At 44.1% G+C, this 20,161-nt stretch overlaps 2 long non-coding RNA genes across 4 annotated transcripts in view; one reads left to right on the forward strand and one right to left on the reverse strand.

Moving 5' to 3' along the window:
- The window catches only part of LOC146080808 (uncharacterized), a 23,417-nt gene extending 15,641 nt beyond the window's left edge, over nt 1–7,776 (reverse strand). The window contains exons 1-3 of one of the 3 annotated variants that reach the window (XR_014474993.1): nt 7,665–7,764; nt 7,235–7,538; nt 5,732–5,949 (exon numbers count right to left, since the gene is read on the reverse strand). This is a non-coding gene — a long non-coding RNA (uncharacterized LOC146080808). Of the gene's footprint in view, nt 1–5,731; nt 5,950–7,234 lie in introns of all 3 variants that reach the window. The other 2 variants (XR_014474994.1, XR_014474992.1) reach the window with 2 other exon arrangements.
- LOC146080809 (uncharacterized) lies at nt 7,227–14,732 on the forward strand. The gene is made up of 2 exons (XR_014474995.1): nt 7,227–7,572; nt 13,592–14,732. It is a non-coding gene; the product is annotated as an uncharacterized LOC146080809 (long non-coding RNA).
- Nucleotides 14,733–20,161: the final 5,429 nt, after the last annotated feature.

A 20,161-nucleotide genomic window follows, 5' to 3' on the forward strand; every position in this document is an offset into this window, starting at 1 on the left:
CAAAACAATGCCATATTGATGGTTTTTTAAGTACAGTAACACACACTTTTTGTATATTAAGTAAATATGAGTTGAACAGGCTGAAACCGCCAAGGCAGCAGCTTACAGCATAGAACCACAAGACAGGATGCCATACAGATATGTTTTTTTGATTAATATAGGTATATACACACACACACACACACACACACCTTTTGGATATTAAGTAAATATGAGTTGAACAGGCTGAAACCGCCAAGAAGGCAGCTTGCAGCATAGAACCACAAAATAGGATACCATACTGATGGGTGTTTGATTATTTTAGTCGTCATACATATCTTTTGGATATTTAGTACACAAGTTGCGCAGACTGAAACAGCCAAAAAAAGGCAGCTTGCAGTAAAAACCAATACTGATGGTTTTTGGATTAAATAAATCATACACACCTTGGCTGTTTCAGCCTGTTCAACTTGTGTTTACTTCATAGCCCAAGGCAGCTTGCAGCAAAAAGCCATACGGATGGTTTTTTGATTAATATAGTTACACACACCTTTTGGATATTAATTAAGTACAAGTTGAACAGGCTGAAAGCGCCAAGAAGTCCAGCGAGGTCCAGGAGCCAGGCTGGAGAGAGAAAAAACGTGTTTTCTGCCAATGCGGTGATATACTCTGTCATACTATGTTTTATGCGAAAACTGTGTTATAGCGATATAACACATCTACTCTTGTGAATGTTTTTTACCCATCAGTAAAGGATTGTTGTTTTAAAATCTAAAATACTACACTATGGTGCGCCTCCTTTCTTTCTACTTTTCTATGCATACAGCTTGGGCTAGTTGGAAGAGCCCTTTGTAAGGAGAGCAGCACAAGCCTGAAATAAATATCTCCTGGATGATATTTGTGATCTACAGACGATCAGCGCTTTAAGGATACTCTTTGTTGCAGATAGGTATACACACACGTTTAGGATATTAAGTAAATACAGGTTGAACAGGCTGAAACCGCCAAAAAGGCAGCTTACAGCATAAAAATACAAAACAATGCCATATTGATGGTTTTCTAAGTACAGTAACACACACTTTTTGTATATTAAGTAAATATGAGTTGAACAGGCTGAAACCGCCAAGGCAGCAGCTTACAGCATAGAACCACAAAACAGGATGCCATACCGATATGTTTTTTTGATTAATATAGGTATATACACACACACACACACACACACCTTTTGGATATTAAGTAAAATAGGAGTTGAACAGGCTGAAACCGCCAAGAAGGCAGCTTGCAGCATAGAACCACAAAATAGGATACCATACTGATGGGTGTTTGATTATTTTAGTCATACATATCTTTTGGATATTTAGTACACAAGTTGCGCAGGCTGAAACTGCCAAAAAAAGGCAGCTTGCAGTAAAAACCAATACTGATGGTTTTTGGATTAAATAAATCATACACACCTTGGGCTATGAAGTAAACACAAGTTAAACAGGCTGAAACCGCCAAGGCAGCTTGCAGCAAAAAGCCATACTGATGTTTTTTTGTATAAATATATAGTTATACACACACACACACACACCTTTTGGATATTAAGTAAGTACAATTTGAACAGGCTTAAAGTGCCAAGAAGGCAGCTTACAGCATAGAACCACAAAACAGGATGCCATACTGATGGTTTTTTGATTAATATAGGTATACACACCCCTTTTGGATATTAAGTAAGTACAAGCTGAACAGGCTGAAAAAGCCAAGAAGGCAGCTTACAGCATAACACTATGAAGTATGATGCCATATTTCTCGTTTTATGACCAATATATGTCATGCACACCTTTGGATATTAAGGAAATACGTCATGCACACCTTTGGATATTAAGGAAATACAAGCTGTACACAGGACTGAAACCGCCAGTAACATTAATACACAATGCCACGCCTTACGGCACAGCATGGTGCCAGATTTATAGTTTCAGGGACAATGAAAATAGCTTGCATGGCTGGGTGTATTCTATTATGAGATCATGGTAACGCAACTGGATCTGTGAGCGACATCGTCAGTAAAGCACAAAACTGTATTATGCAAAGACGTAGGTGCCGTACGCCAACGCATCAGACAGTATACCGGCATACTAACGGAATTAGGGATGCTGATAATAGATTACACCCAGAAATACAAACAATTTGCATATTAAGTAAAAGCTAAAATGACAGCACTGAAACACACACTTTTTGCATATTAAGAAAATACAAGTAACAGACTGAAACCACCAAGAAGGCAGCTTACAGCATAGAACCACAAAATAGGATGCCATACTGATGGGAGTTTGATTATTTTAGTCATACATATCTTTTGGATATTTAGTACACAAGTTGAACAGACTGAAACTGCCAAAAAGGCAGCTTGCAGTAAAAAGCTATACTGATGGTTTTTGGATTAAATAAGTCATACACACCTTGGGCTATGAAGTAAACACAAGTTGAACAGGCTGAAACTGCCAATAAGGCAGCTGCAGTAAAATGCCATACTGAAGGTTATTTGATTAACATAGGTATACAGACTTTTTGGATATTAAGTAAATACAGGTTGAACAGGTTGAACAGGCTGAAACCGCCAATAAGGCAGCATACCACTATGAAGTATGATGCCATACTTATGGTTTTATGACCAATATATGTCATACACACCTTTGGATATTAAGGAAATACAAGATGTACACAGGACTGAAACCGCCAGGAACATTAATGCACAATGCCGTGCCTTATGGCACAGCACAGTGCCATGTTTCAGGGACAATGAAAATAGCTTGCACGGCTGGGTGTATTCTATTATGAGATCATGGTAACGCAACTGGATCTGTGAGCGACATAGTCAGTAAAGCACAAAACTGTATCATGCAAAGACGTAGGTGCCGTACGCCAACGCATAAGACAGTATACCGGCATACTAACGGAATTAGGGATGCTGATAATAGATTACACCCAGAAATACAAACAATTTGCATATTAAGTAAAAGCTAAAATGACAGCACTGAAACCGCCAGGAAGGCAGCTTACAGCATAAAAATACAAAACAGCATGTCATACTGATGGTTTTTAAATATAGTAACACACACTTTTTGGATATTAAGCAAACACAGGTTGAAAAGGCCGAAACCCGCCAAGAAGGCAGCTTGCAGTAAAAAGCCATACTGATGGTTTTTGGAGTAATATAGGTATATACACATTTTGGATATTTAGTAAACACAATTAGAACAGGCTGAAACCGCCAAGAAGGCAGCTTGCAGCAAAATGCCATACTGATGGTTTTTGATTAATAAAGTAACACACACTTTTTGGATATTAAGGAAATACAAGTTGAACAGGCTGTACCCGCCAGGAACATTAATGCACAATGCCGTGCCTTACGGTGCCATGTTTCAGGGACAATGAAAATTGCTTGCATGGCTGGGTGTATTCTATTATGAGATCATGGTAACGCAACTGGATCTGTGAGTGACATCGTCAGTAAAGCACACAACTGTATTATGCAAAGACGTAGGTGCCGTACGCCAACGCATCAGACAGTATACCGGCATACTAACGGAATTAGGGATGCTGATAATAGATTACACCCAGAAATACAAACAATTTGCATATTAAGTAAAAGCTAAAATGACAGCACTGAAACCGCCAGGAAGGTAGCTTACAGCAAAAGCCTAACTTACAGTTTTAGGATTAAATAAGTCATACACACCTTTGCATATGATGTAAACACAAGTTAAACAGGCTGAAACCGTCAAGAAGGCAGCTTACAGCATAACACTATGAAGTATGATGCCCTACTTCTGTTTTTATGACCAATATAGGAAAAAAACCATTTGGTATCCCAATTGCACACTGAGTGAAAAATAACTACATAATAATCAGATAATACAGAGATCTTGCATATATCTGCAGATATAGGGCTAAGCCCCCAGGCCGTACGTCAAGGCATCTGTCACTGGGGGTCCCTAACACTGGGTATGGGTCTGGGGTTCGGCCCCCAACATGCCGACACAGGCTCAGTACTCCAGGGCAGCACACAAATGAAAATTAGTAGGGGTTAATAAGATAATCAGATAATACAGAGATCTTGGTTGCATATATCTGCAGATATAGGGCTAATCCCCCAGGCTGTACGTCAAGGCAACTCTGTCACTGGGTTTAGTAGATTCATATAAGAAACCCCACGGACTACTTAAAGCGTGATTGCATGAACAGAGTGTTACACTTGATCCTTGAAGAAGCAGCCGCATAAGTAGGCGGGGACACGCGTCGATCTATTAAACGTCTCTCTGCTAAAAAGGTCAGCCAGACCGGCACCTACCTTGCACTCCACTTCATCTCTCTAATCAGAGTCTGTGGCAGCCATACAGCAAATGGAAAATCAGGTTTGGAGATCCCCTATGTGGCTATAACATCTCTCCTTAGACCTGTATGCTAACTAATCAGCTACTGAGGATCTGCGAAATAGCAGCATGCTGTAATATTGACTTTGCTTTAACTCCCTGTCTGCTGGAACTCATTTACTAATCCAACTAACAGATTGGCTATAATCACACTGGTCAAATATTGTTTTAAGTTGCTACTAATTTTAAACAACTTCTGGTGCACTAAAAAAATCTTTAACCATTTTTTGATTTTATTTTCTAGTGGTATCGGCCGGTACCTTATGTGACTATTATTGTTATATGTATACTGATGTATTTGTCTTTAATTATATTTACATACATATTGTATTTTTTTGTGAAGATCTGTTGAACTGGCTATTGATTTACCTAAAACCTGAGCGCTTTCTTTTTTTCTGTAGATATAGGGCTAAGCCCCCAGGCCGTACATCAGGGCATCTCTGTCACTGGGGGTCCCTAATACTGGGTATGGGTCTGGGCCCCCAACATGCCGACACAGGCTGAGTACTCCAGGGCAGCACACAAATGAAAATTAGTAGGGGTTAATAAGAAGTGCTAAGTAGGGAAGTGAAGGTGTGATTAAAATACAAAATATATACAATGTGATAGGAAAAAATAAGTGTTAATAAAGTGTTAGGGTGTGCCAACCTGGAGCAGACCAGCCCTACCAACACAGGAGGCACCACACTCCCAATCCCATCCCATTAGCAGTAACATATATGTCTGGGCTTAATAGCCCAGTGTAAGGCCCCATGATAATGGCGTATAACATCTGAGACAGAATTACCCCTCCCTTTTGGCACCTGAGTGACACACCTCTAATTGAGCAGCTTACCAACAAAAGTGTTGACCAATATAGTCATACACACCTTTGGAAATTAAGGAAATACAAGATGTACACAGGACTGAAACCGCCAGGAACATTAATGCACAATATCGCACCTTACGGCACAATATGGTGCCATATTTATGGTTTCAGGGGCAATGAAAATAGCTTGCATGGCTGGGTGATTTCTATTAGATCATGGAAATGCAACTGGATCAATAGGTTTTATGATTAATATAGTCACACACCCCTTAGGATATAAAGTAAATACAAGCTGAACACGCTTAAACCGCCATGAAGGCAGCTTACAGCAAAAGCCACCAAAATAGTCATACACACCTTTGATTCTTAACGAAATTTAAATTGAGAATAGGGCTTAATCCGCCAGGAAGGCAGATTAGAGCAGAAATTTGTGCCTTATGGCACAAACCACATCGTTTTAGACACATTGCATTCTGAATCTTAATTATGTGAAAGCAACCTGGAAATGTGTAAATTATATATCTACCTGTGCTTTGAAATTCATAAACTTCTTGTCCAATATCTTCGGAGACTTGATATTCTGCAGGACTGTATACCATTGCCTGCTTGCAATGTCCACTGCCAAGCCATACATAATATTCAGTGTTTGAAGATATTGGCTTCCTCTTGCAACATTTCCAGTGGATGACGCAAACCATTTTCTTTCAGTTATCCAAAAACCTAAATAGTCAATAGTGTAGCTGCCTAATGAGAAGGGGAAACATTAATAGTAAAGTTTTTGAACAATATAAAAACAATCAATTTGCAATGCTAAACACCCTACAGGAAGTCAAACTACCTCAGTATGCAAGGCAGCATTAAGAACTAGATATACAGTACTTAAAATGTGGACTTTTTTCTTTATAAAAAAAGTTATTTCCAACCACGAGTTTAGTAACTAGTAAGCCTGCTCGAAGCCAAAGCTTTGAAAGCTAGTCTGCTACCTTCTGTATTTGTACGTGTGAGAAAGAAATGTAGTTTCAAACACAGAAGGTAGCAGACTAGCTTTCCAAGCTTTTGCTTTGAGCAGGCTTACTAGTGATATATATCTATATTTATATACATTATCTAGTGTCGCGAAACACTGCCATCTGCTGGCAGCGAGTGAAAATACATCTTTCTTTTTCACACACAGGCAATCACAAGTTAGCAGACTAGCTTTTGAAGCATTTTATACACAGACAGAAAGACAGAAGAGGGTATTCAATTTCCCGCCGCTATTCCAGAAGGGGCCCTATTCAATGCTGTATTCCTCAACAGCATTGAACAGGGATCTCAGCATAACAAGCCCGACTTTAGAAGCAGTCGGGCCCATTCTGCTGTTAACGGACATGGATTGTCGAGCTCCCAGCCGCAGCTCGTCGATTCATGGCTGAATCACGCGGCCACGCCCCCCTTTTCGGTATTGGATTCAAGTGGATTCAACATTGGATTCAAGTGGAGCTGGTCAAGAAATGGGATGGGGGCCAATCTAAAGTTGCATACACACTGTACAATTTTTTTGACCGACTTATTTGACCAATTTCCTTAATTTCAGCTATTATAAACGGCAATTATAAAATTGTTGAAAATATCTTCAGATCTGTAGCTAGATCTTTCGTCCAGGACACTGGGTTCAAGGGAAATGTCTTTCAATGAAACTGGTCAAAAAAAAATTGTACAGTGTGTATGCACCTTAACAGTCGTAATGAGAGAGAAAATCTGCACATAAAAAGAAAGTGCTGTCACTTATATGATGTAAAAATACGGCTACAGAATATATTTAGAAAGTGAGCAACATCCTTGTAGGGAAAAAAAAAACCTACATATTTTATTTTATCCAAGCACTCGCAGCCCAGCGAGCATGTCTGAATCAGGCCCTAGTATACGCCAGGACACATTGCGTCCTGTGTTGCTAGACAACATACAGAATGTGGCATTTTGTACTGCACTGATGAACTCAGCAACACAATCTTCCGCCCTACACGGGCAGCAGCACACCTGCACTCACTTGAATGTGACACGGAGCCCAGACTCAGAGTGACAGCAGCCCCCCTCCACCAGCTTTCTCGTAACAAGCCTTGAGTCTAAGCATCCTCCTCCGCCGCCACCACCTCTGGCTATAGGACGGTTTGATAGCGCCATCAGTTCCCCGATACAGCCAACTTTGGACCAGGGCTAGCGCCATTCTGCTGCCCCGGACCGGCAGTTCCTCCGTCACGTCCCCCTCCCTGATCCTTGACGGTCTGTCCGGAACCAAGAGCCCATGACGTAAGAGCAGGGACCGGAACACATCGGAGCTCACTCTTCCGCTTCTTCTAGGCAGAAAGTGAAACCGAAAGATTAAAGGTAATTGATGCAGTCACAGTGAGAATTTGGCGGCGAAATGAAAGCCGCGAGATACTGATGATGATTGTCACATGTGGCCGACGGCAACGAACCGTGTCTGCAGTCCCCTAGCCCCCGCTGTGTGGCCGGGCGGCTTCTTCTGCGCTACCCCGGTAACCATGCTGTGTGGCGGGTGTAGCGCTCCCTTAATGTTACATTTATTACCGCCCAACTTTTGCAAACAACATTCGGGGCGTGGCCGGCGCTCTCGGCGATTGGACAGCGTTGTGTGAGGTGCTGGCTATGCCCCAGCCCCTCTGTCTATGCTGTAGACTAGGCGGGAAGCGGTCATCTATTAGAATGAATTTAGGTCTACAGTCATTAGGTCGACCCCACTAGGTCGACTGGCAGGAAGGTCGACCTGACTTAAGGTCGACATGGGCCAATGTCGACATGACTTAAGGTCGAATTTGCATAAAGGTCGACATGAGGAAGGTCGACTGGTCATAAGGTCGACATGGGGTTTTTCACTGTTTTTTGAGCCGACATGTGCCGACAGACGGTATTTCATGCCCTACCATCCACTAGGGCGTGGAGGAGGTTATTAAAGCTGTGGCGAGCAAAGCGAGCCACCGTGCCCGAAGCATTGCGAGCGATGCGAGGGTCCGATTCTCATTGCCAACTGTGTCCATGTCGACTGTGTCGACATTCGGATAAAAAAACAGTGAAAAACCCATGTCGACCTTATGACCAGTCGACCTTCCTCATGTCGACCTATATGCAAATTCCACCTTAAGTCATGTCGACCTTGGCCCATGTCGACCTTAAATCAGGTCGACCTTCCTGCCAGTCGACCTAGTGGGGTCGACCTAATGACTGTAGACCTAAGTTCATTCTGATAGATGTACCGATTCCGACTAGGCAGGTCCGGATTTTCCACTAGCCATGTGAGGTCCGTGAAATGTGGGAGGGGGTCCGCGAATCGCGGGAGGGGGGTTGCGGTGAGCTCCGCAAATCGCGGGACGGAGGTTTGAGGGGGGCCCATGAATCGCGGGAGGGGGGGTTGCAGGGTCAGCAAATTTGGGGAGGGGGGGTCGAGAATCGCGGTACGGGCACGGGGGTTGCGGGGGCCCGAAAAATGCAGGGGGCGCACAAATCACGGGAAGGGGTTCATGGGGGGGGGGGCACAGAATGATGTGCCTATGGGCGGTCAGTTGCTTAAATTCGGCCCTGAGACTAGGCAGAGTCAGACAGCAGGGATGGCCATCGGTGACTCTGCACCAAGCCATCTATAGTCATAAACTATGTGATGGATAACCATCGATAGTTTTTGATGGTTATCCATTAACTTGGACTAAAAGGCCCGAAGACCATCAAGATGTGGGGACAGGGCTTCCTGATGTTGGAGGGCGAAGCTATGCTCTGTGTCCCGAAACACAAAAAAAAAAAAAAAAGAAACATCAGTTGCCATCGATTTGTAGGGAAATCATTTGGTTCTCCCACATCAATGGCAAAAGTATTCAACATCGGCGATAAACCATCAATGATTTCAAATCATCAATGGTCGCTGGCCATCCCTAGCAGACAGGGTTGGAATCCCAACTGCACCCCCTCCCCACAACACCACAGGACACTGCCTGCCCTGGGAGGGACGCGGGATCAAACCAAAAGAATGGGACGCCCCGCAAATATTGGGATGGTTGGGAGGTGAAGGGTTAAAATTTAGAACCCATTTAGCATATAAGAATTTGCACGTAGTCTGTTCTCATCATGTTTTTCTTAGCTACATCCCAAGGTCGCCGATATTAAGTTTGTGTGTCTTATCTGTTTCTACTGAGCTTCTACCCCCAACCCCCCCTCTTGGAATTGCTATGCAGGGTGCACCTGCACAAACTCTTGTATAATCGAAAACCCCCCTTGTTACTCATTTTCTTTGTGTATGATATTTTGTATGCCCCCCCCTGTTGAATCTGCTCTACAACAGACCAACAGACCAATCAGAATGTAACACATACATATTGTATACTCCCATGTATTATGCTTTTAACTAGCTGCCTTTGTGATATTAAACAGAATGTTTCTTGACTCGCCACCGTGTGTTTGGTGTGTAGGGTTAATTTACATTCTCACTGGTACCTAAGGGGCCACCAGGTCGAGGGGCTACACATTTATCCTTACAATTTGGGGGCCAGTCCGGGGTCCAGACGATCGTCCCCTGATCGGTAAGATAGAGAATTACTTGTCTGTCTTTTTCCGCTAAGGGATTGCGACCATCTACTGGATCTGAACTCACTCCGTGTTCCGGGAACACGTGACAAGGTAATATTTAAGTCCGGGACTTAATATTACGTAATTGTATGTAAGGAAATTTATGACGCCATAAATGTATCAGGGATACAAGGAGGACCAGGGGTCCACGTCATAAAAAAGGACCTGGGGTCCACGTAAAGGTAATTCAAGTCCGGGACTTGAGATTACGAAACAGGTATCCGGGATACCGCAATTGAACCAGGGGTTCACAGAGAAAGCCTCCTCGATCTGATCGCCTAAATTTATGTATGTACATGTTTGTCTGTTAATGTTGCAACTGTGTATTTGTTTTAAACACTCAGTGGACGGATGGTAAGTGTACGTACGCTGAAGTGTTCTGTCTGCCTTACTGTATGTTTTGTATTAAGAATACTCAGTGAACGGGTGGTAAGTGTACGGCCACTGAGTGTTATTGCTGTTTAAAGTGATTCTAAGTAGATTTGCAAAGTGATTTGGCTACTGAATGTCATTTTGTTTAAAGTGATTCTAAGTACAATTGCGACTTGACTTGTGACAGATATTATTGTGACTATATTGACTGACATACTGTTATATTATGGGATTATATTAGAGTAAAGAAACAGAATATTCCCCGCTTTTACCAGGAGAGACATGTAAAGAATATGTTGCCCGTGTCTCCCCCACAAATTACTATTTTATTAACCCTTGGGTAGACAATTTAGCGGGATAGATAGGATAATTAAAAATTGTCCCAAACCAACAATAACACCAATAGGATATATAACATATTTAAAGAAAGCACGCTCATCTCTCCCCATAGCTGTAAGTTGTAAACAGAAACAGTGACAAATTTCTGGAACAGATTCAAGAAGTGCGGGACCGAGGAAGCAGGTCTGCCGCTTCTGCATAATGATAATTTACTTGTTTCCACTTTCATTAATAATCTGCTGCCGATGTATAGCCTCGCTGTGAAGCAGAATGTTTCAACTTAAACCTCTGATACAGTGAAGGATTTTGAAAAAAACATTTGTATAAAAAGGAAGCAGCAGATTGTTTTGAAGTTAAAAGAAACACTGTCACACCACCACATACCCTGTTCACACGCTTCCAAAATCAAAACAATCCTAGGAGACAGAATAAATCATTCCGTTCTCCTAGAGACAGGCTACCTCAGAGGGCTCCTGCGGGACCCCCACCCAACAGGCAGACAAGCTGCTATAATTGTAAAAGGGATAGCCATTGGGCTAGAGACTGTCCGTTCCCTTCAAACAAACCCCGACAGGTCAGTAACCCCATGCAGCCCAGCCAACCCAGACCTAGAGACAACCCCAGATTTCAGATTGACTGGCAGAGACAGACCTTAAAGGGCCATGACATAGGAAAACATGAATTTACTGTAATACCTGACTGCCCAATCAATTTGCTAGGCAGAGATCTTCTCTCTGTGCTGGAAATCACAATTAGTCCATCAGAAGCAGGAAAGGAAATCGATGTTTCATCACCACACTTGCTCATGACCGACAGTTCTGACCCAAACACAGAATTAGACACTGTAAATCCTCAGATATGGTCAACAGGACCTCAGAGCAATAAACCAATTAATTGTTCCCATTGCACCCATTGTAACCGATGTAAACTCACTCATCTCAGCCATCCCTGTAGATGCCGCCTACTTCTCAGTAACCGATTTGAAAAATATATTTTTTAGCATATCTGTGGACACCCAGACACAACTGTTATTTGCATTTTCTTTTGAGGCCAGCAGTTAACATGATGCAGGCTGCCACAGGAGTATATTGACTCCCCTGTTGTGTACAGCATCGTGCTCCAAGCCACATTAACCCCCTGGCACCCCCCCTATGGTTCAGTCCTGCTACAGTATGCAGATGATCTGCTTATCTGTAGTTCAACAAAGGAGGCATGCCGAGAGGATGGTATATCACTGTTAAACTGGCTCTGTGAATGTGGGCACAAAGTGTCAAAAAGCAAAAATGCAATGGTGCAAAAAGAATGTTGATTATTTAGGTTTTGTCTTGAAAAAGGGAGAGAGGAAAGTCAGCCCACAACGCATACAGTCTGTACTGGGTCTGGTCCGCCCAAACACTATTATTACAGACAGTGGATTTCTGACTGTTCCTACTATGATAACATTTTGAGACAAGCCACACTCAATGACAAACCTAAACAGATACAATGGTCACAAGAAATGTTAAATGCATATATGAAAGCCTTAAATGTATGTTGATGAAAAGTACGGCATTGGCCCTCCCAAACTATGTACAACCATTTCATTTATATGCAAGGGACAAAATGTAAAACCATGGCGGGTGTGCTGACACAAGAACATGGAGGTAAGCTGCGCCCCGTGGCATTCTTTTCCAAAGTGATGCCGGTGTTGGTCCAAGGTATGCCTGCCTGTCTTTGGGCACTGGCGGCCTGTGCAATGGTAGCTGAGATGGCAACCACACTCACCCTAGGCTCACCCACTGTTCTCCATACCACACATAATGTTGTAGCATTACTTAAAGGGCTACACACACAACATGTCAGCCCAGCGTCTTAGTGGAGATGAGGTTCTGTTGCTAGGAAGCCCCTCACTCACCATTAAGTATGCGAACGCATCCTCAGGCCCCGCACCCATTCTAAATGCACTTTTAGGACTAAAGGGCTCCCAGGATGACATTCCTGACGATCATGACTGTTCTGCATCAATAGAGTCAGAGACCTCCCCTAGACTTGACATTTCCCCTGTACCAATACCAGGTTCTGACCATGTATTTGTGGATGGTTCTTGTAGTAGACCCAATGACTCGACATATCAGGCAGGCTACGCAGTGGTACGCCTCCCAAATGACATTTTAGAAGCGAGACCCATCCCATATCAATCAGCACAAGCTGCAGAACTCATAGCGCTCACAAGAGCTTGCCAAATATAGAAAGATAAACCTGATCACTGAACTACAAAGCTCAGCATCACAAAAAAGACTTGGATGACTGGTTATTTCCAATATTGCAGAAAAATCCTATAACAGGATTGATCTGCAAAGAGGGGAGACCATGCATACCACAATCAAGCGCCCCATTGTTCATTGCTCACTACCATGGGGTAGGACATTATAGCAAAATCACCACAGCTATACTTTTAAGCAAAGACTTTTATATCACAGATGCTAAAACATTGGTAGATTAGTACATTAGCAGATGTATTACCTGTCTGCGCAACAACCCTAATAACCCAATGAAAGCAAAGCATCAACACCTGGAGTACTCAACTACTCCTTTCACACATTTGCAAATTGATTTTACACACATACCTAACAAAGGTACAAAACAGGAGTATGCTTTGGCCAGAGGCATTTCCCACAAAAGCAGAAGATGCAAAAACAGTTGCACGCATACTAACACAAGAAATCATCCCTAGATGGGGATGCCCGTTTCAAATAGATAGCGACAAAGGCACTGCCTTTACAAAAAAATCACACAAGCTTTAGTGAAAGCATTTCAAATAGAGAGGAAATTTCACATTCCCTATCATTCTCAAAGTTCAGGGATAGTGGAGAAAAGGATAAACTTAGGAAAGCCACAGGAGGAACATTTAATAAATGGAAACAAACCCTCCCCATAGTCCTAGCAGAAATTAGAATGACCCCCCCAACAGACTCTGGGTTATTCACCCTTTGAAATTTTAATAGGAAGACCTTTCCCCCTCATCACCAGACTTAGTGAAATTGAACATGGTGTTATTTGTAAAAATCTTTTTAATCCACAGGAATCAACACATCCTTTCCAGGTCGGAGACAAGGTCGTTGTGAAGGTACTCCCTAGGAATAAAGGTCCAGGAGATTTTACCCACGGTCCAGAGACAGAGATCGTAGCAGTAACGAGGACGGCTGTCCTTACAGAAGAGAGTCCAGTGTGGATACACGCATCCAGGGTAAAGAGAATCCCGAGTAACGTCCCGGATAGAGAACAGATCAAGGCGAGGTACTAATGGGGGCAGACAGCCCTAACCTCCTACATGATGGAGAAGACGACTCACCAGCAGATGAGGTCATTCTAGAATTCTGGACGATGGTGGATAACGTATATTATTCTATTGATTCTTGTTTGCCAGATACCTTTGCACAAAAACTGAAGTGGACATGACTGAAAAGGCAGGCGTATACATTTTCTGGTACAATTTTTTCAGCACCGAGGTAGCCGCCTGCCAGATAGACTTTTGCACCATTAACCCCTGTGTCTCCAAACGATGGACATAGGGATGTAATAAGAATGGTCACCCAAATGGTATAGAACAGGCCCTTGTTCAATTAGCAATCTATATATTGATTATTCTTACTATTATCTGTATTGTCGTTTTTTGTATTATACTATGTTGTAGAAAACTCGCTACCAAAGGTATTATGTATGAATCCATTGCCCCTGCACACGCAAATTCCCCTGAAGGTTACAAACAATATCTCGCTAAGCACAGAAATAAGGAATTTGGTAAGAAGAATCATATCATCTAAATTCATGATTCTAAGAGGGGATTGAAGGGTTAAAATTTAGAACCCATTTAGCATATAAGAATTTGCACGTAGTCTGTTCTCATCATGTTTTTCTTAGCTACATCCCAAGGTCGCCGATATTAAGTTTGTGTGTCTTATCTGTTTCTACTGAGCTTCTACCCCCAACCCCCCCTCTTGGAATTGCTATGCAGGGTGCACCTGCACAAACTCTTGTATAATCGAAAACCCCCCTTGTTACTCATTTTCTTTGTGTATGATATTTTGTATGCCCCCCCCTGTTGAATCTGCTCTACAACAGACCAACAGACCAATCAGAATGTAACACATACATATTGTATACTCCCATGTATTATGCTTTTAACTAGCTGCCTTTGTGATATTAAACAGAATGTTTCTTGACTCGCCACCGTGTGTTTGGTGTGTAGGGTTAATTTACATTCTCACTGGTACCTAAGGGGCCACCAGGTCGAGGGGCTACACATTTATCCTTACAGGAGGTATAAAATATTACCTCACCTATTGTTGCCTTACCCCGTCACATCACCTCACCCTCTCTCATCCCGTTAGCTTACCCCTTCTTGCCTCACCCCATCTCGCCTCAACATCGTCCCCTTGCCCCCTCACACCATCGCCTCACTCTGTCACATCACGTCATCTCACCCCATCTCGCCTCGCCCCACCCATCAGTTCAACCTCCCCTTGCCTTACCCTGTGAACCGGGTGTGGTACAGGGGTCCGACAGTCAGGATCCCGACAGTCATTAGCCCGACGTCGGGATCCCGACTGGCTGGACCAAGACAGCATGGTGAGGGAAAATAGCCGACGGCCGTCGGGAACCTGGCTGTCTGTGTTTTGACAGTCGGGATCCCGACGTCGGGTAAATGACTGTTGGGATCCCGACTGTCGGGACCCTGTCCGGCACCCTGTGAATCTACCCCCTTTCCCCTCTGCGTCATCTCACCCCCTCTTGCCAGGGGCGAATTTAGGGGCCAGGCCCCCCCTAGGCACAACATCTTTGGCCGCCCCCCCCCCCCCATATATATATATATATATACACGCACATAAATATACATATATATATATATTTACACACACACACACACACACATATATATATATATGCCATAATAAATAAGAACACCAGTACTCAGTCACCAACAACATATGTAGTAAACCAGCATCTAATGCTGGTGTTGGAAACGCACAATAATTAGCTCTGGGGGGGGACACTTGGAGGCACATACTTTTAGTTTAACATGACAGTTTGTTTGCACTTACTATTTAATAGAAAGGATGCAAACAGTTAATTCAGCTCCGTGGCCGTGAAGCAGCAGTATGATGATAGGAGGGAGGGCTCTTTAGTCGTAACCCGAGTGCACTGCAGTGCAGGGAGAATAGTTCCTTGCTCTTGCAAGGAACAGAAAGTAAAGTAGGTAACATGTTTTGACAACTTGTGTGGACGCCGGGTTACGGAACTTCATGCTGTCAGTGAGTGAGCAGGGCAGGCATACTGCCTGTATGCTCTGCTCAGACGGAGGGAGGGAGGGACGGTCACAGGACTAACCTATAGCTTCAGGCTGCAGTGCCGGCGCTGCTCCCCAGGGTGGAATAGGTACAGCGGCAGCGCTGCCGAGCACACAGACGCAGCTGTGGGGATGGAGAGGCTAGAGAGAGCTCCTCCCCGCACTAAGGAGCGGCAGCTCTGTAAAAGAGTCAGTGTCAGACTGACACACGGGGTTACAGCAGGTGCCTTGCAGCTGCCGCCCATAGTAGGTGCCGCCCCTAGGCCCGTGCCTCACGGGCCTAGTGACAAATCCGGCCCTGCCTCTTGCCACTCTCCATTACCTCAACTCCTCTTGTCTCATCCTGTCAGCTCACCCCTTCTCATCTCACCCCATCAGCCATTATATATTAAATATTTTTATGGATTGCGGAAGTCTCCCCGAGACTGCCCGCACACCAGCCAATCATGGACCGGGAAAACCCCCATCCCGGACCATTATTGGCTGGTGGGCGGGCCTAATCCCGGTCTGGGGGCGGAGCCCCAGATGTAAACAGAACACCGGACCGTGATTACAGTGCTGCAGGGCTCCCGGGGACGCACTGAAGACGTCTGTGAGTATGTTTTCTCTCCACAGGTACCCCAGTGGATTCTACAGGAGAAGGGGACCGATCCTTCGTGGCAACATAGTTGAGTATGGATGAATGTGCTCCGTGTGAAATAAATTGTACTGTAAGTGTGTGTGTGTATTTATTTAACAATATAGTTATACAATAGTTTTTATATCTTTTCACACAAGTATCAGCTCGATGCCCACCGCCCAGGGGCATCGAGGACAGCCCCAGGCTTCAGCATGGGCAGTTAAGTTCTGGAAGCAGGGCCGGATTTGTGACTAGGCCCGTGAGGCAGCTATTAGGGGCGGCATGGCAAAGTGCCTGGGAGTGTGTTTTAATAATCTCCACCGGGACCAGTCCAGGCAGTAGCAGCATGGCGGAGTTAAGCGGCGCCCTAATTGGCATCCGCACAACTCATCAATCGCTGCTGCTCGTTTGCTCAGCTATGCACATGAAATCGCGTTCGGTCTTGAGACTGTCCGGGAGGCTCCGCCGCTCACTGGCTTAGGCACACTGGCGCCCATTGGCTATTCTACACAGACAGCTGATTGGCTGCTGTGTATAGAATGGGCTGGGACAGCTGAGCCGAGCGGCAGGCCCGTTCTGGCACTGTCCGTCTGTCCGTCTCATTATTTCTCCCCCTCTCTGCCTCCCTCCCTCTGGGTCCATGGACCGTACAGTGGGCAGCGGCAGACAGCATCTAAAAAGGATGCCGGCTGTAAAGAGGTAAGCGCTCCGGTGTGTATATAAAAATGCCCGGCAGCTTGTTGAGAAGGAATCTCAGTGAGAGCAGCTGAAAGAGGCTGCTGCAGGAGAGGGGACTGTTCTTTTCTAGGGAACTATTTGTGTGTGACAATTGGCTAAAATATCATGTATTTTACTAGCAATACCCTGGCAGTAATAAATGTATTTTTAAATCTTTGGATAAAATCAATTTATATTCATATTGTCATGTATGTGCTTCTATCTTTAAATTAATAAAACTGTGCCCACTGAAGGTGCAACCCAGGCATTGTAGGGTGAAAGTAGTGTGTGCATTGAAGCTGTTCCCCATAGGCAGGCACTGAGCAGTGCCATGTGGGTACAACTCATGCTTTCTCTGATATGGATCTGGCTAATTCACTGTTAATCAGGAAATTAGGATTGAGTTTAGAGCACATGCTTAGCTGGCCGTACCGATGCTCATCTTGGAGAGGCTGTCTATGTGGTCAGTCCCAGGTCCCAAACTTTCTGATGGCAACCCTGGGAGGAGTGGAAAGGAGCCAGGAGGCAGTGGGCATTACAGTGTGTCATAATGTGCAATGAGCTTGACGGTATGTGTCATAATGTGTACCGGGCATTACGCTGTATGGAATAATGTGTACACAGCATTATGGTGCATGGAATAATATAGAATGGGCATTATGGTGTGTGGAATAATGGAATAATTCTTATTACTATAAGAAAGAAAAATGACTATGGGGTGGGGGGGTCAAAATATACTCTTGCTCTGGGCACCATGTTACCTTGCTACTTCTCTGTACGCATGATGCTGCCAGCAATTCTGTCGTGGAGCTGCTGCCACAGACCCTGGCTCTGGCCTGGGGATGAAGATGGGGCACAGACTGAGAGTGGGAGGAGAGAGGCAGGGCTGATGCTGGCTGGCTGGCTGGCCTGCGTGCCTCAGGCTTGTGGGGCAGCTAACATCAGCTCCGCAATAAGAAGGGTCTCTCCGCCCATTGGGATGGAAAGGGATCTGGACTTGCTGCCTCTAAGTATTCAATGTGACTCTCCGAGCTTGAGGCCCCTGTGGTGATATATTTATATCGTATAACTAAATAATGAATATGTTAATTCAAGGGGGTGGCCAAAAATGTTGTGCCTAGGGGCGACCTGACCCCTAAATTCGCCCCTGTCTGGAGGGTAGAGGGGCCCCTTCTTTGGGGGGGTCCCCACTCCCCCAGGACCCCGACCCATGCTGACCGGTCAGGGGGTGAATGCTTTGGCCCGGGGGACTTGTATAAAAAGTCTCCCCCCGGCTGTGGCATTACCCTGCTGGCTGGTTGGGCCCGGTGCTGGTTCTTGAAATACGGGGGACCCCCTACTCATTTTGTCCCCCGTATTTTGGGAACCAGGACTGGCCCTTGAGCCTGGTGCTGGTTTAATAAAATCCTGGGGACCCCTATTTGTTCAGCCCTGTGATTTTATGAATCCAGGACCAGCTCTTTGAGCCTGGGGCTGGTTATGCTCAAGAGGGGGGACCCCACGCCATTTTTTTTTTTCACTTTTTTTTTTAACACAAAATCACACATTTCTGAAAATGTGCCGATTTTCATAACTGAAAATCGCACATTTTCATGCCTAAAAATCGCACTATATCGCACTTTACCGCACTTTTTGCCGCAAATTCGCATCTCATTAAATATGTGAATTCACAGCAAAAGTGCGATTTTTTTAAAAGTGCGATATAGGGTGATTTAGGACAAAATCACACTTTGTAAAAAACGGTAATTTCACTAAATCTCGCCCTAGGTGTTATTGCTGCAATCGCAGTTTGCTCTTATTCACCCAGATTAGCATACTATCCAAATTAGGAGGACACTTCCCTGCCCTCATGGTATCGTGCGTGCATGAGATATTTTAACATATTAAACTAAGACAAACAATATATACACACATTTTAAAAAAGTGAGCCGTATATCCCCAAACAGACCATGGACCCAAATTCTGGTACCATCGGTCGCATGTGATAGGCGGGCCACTTATCAAGTCCTGGGTAGTGAAAAAGTACTAGCTAACTTTATCAAATTGATCCAATAAAAAGATGGAGAAAAACAGAAAATAGCATGAAAAAACATCGATGTTTACAAAAAATCGATCATAAGAATATATTCATGTGTGTGTTTTCATTTAGGCCCATGGGGCACACTGTCAAGTAGATGAATCCATCTAGCTTCTCTTTTGAGTAGCAACAGACCCCTATCACCTCCTCTGGGGGGGGGGGGGGTATCCAGGGGCAGATCAAGTAATAAATCACGTGATCAAGTTGGCAATACAGGCGATGTTTAAGGTAGATCTTCGTACCCTGATGGGGATGACAAAAGAATGGGCCAGTAATCAATGCTCTGCAAGTAGTGCAGTCCAGACATTTGTAACATCCATTTTTCTTGATGAGCCACTTGTCTTTGTTCAATTTTATCGTTTTCATATTTGGTCGTAAGAGACGATCTTGTAGGTTGCGTCCTCTCGTGATACTCAAAAGATGTTGCGCAGGCCCCATCTTCTTGAATGCTCCATCAGTCAAAATCAGCGACCATTGGTATTTAATAATTCGCTGAGTACTTTTAAGGTTAATGTCACAGTAGATATTCATAATCAAACGTGTGGAAGCTGTAAGGAACAAAGAGCATGAGTTTTGAGCGCTAGGGACAAGTGTTTGTGTGCAGTGTGCAAATGGCTGCCTTATGGTGGAGGAATGCCGCCCTCAAAAGTTTACAAAGGTAGAAAAGAGTACCAATAGGCGCCGTATGCACACAATATAAATTTATTAACACTCAATAAAATAGTATTACAATGAATAAAAACTAATAACAAACTAAAACAACACAAACATGCAGACACATTGGCCAATGGTATTAACATGCTCTGTGCAGGTTCTTATTTAAATGGAGATAGCTGTAAGTCAGTGCGTGTCTCTCTAAATAGAGTAATACGGCTCCCAGTTTTTTGTATAT

Source organism: Crinia signifera, chromosome 5 (assembly GCF_055691185.1).
Source record: "Crinia signifera chromosome 5, ASM5569118v1, whole genome shotgun sequence".
NCBI lineage: Eukaryota > Metazoa > Chordata > Amphibia > Anura > Myobatrachidae > Crinia > Crinia signifera.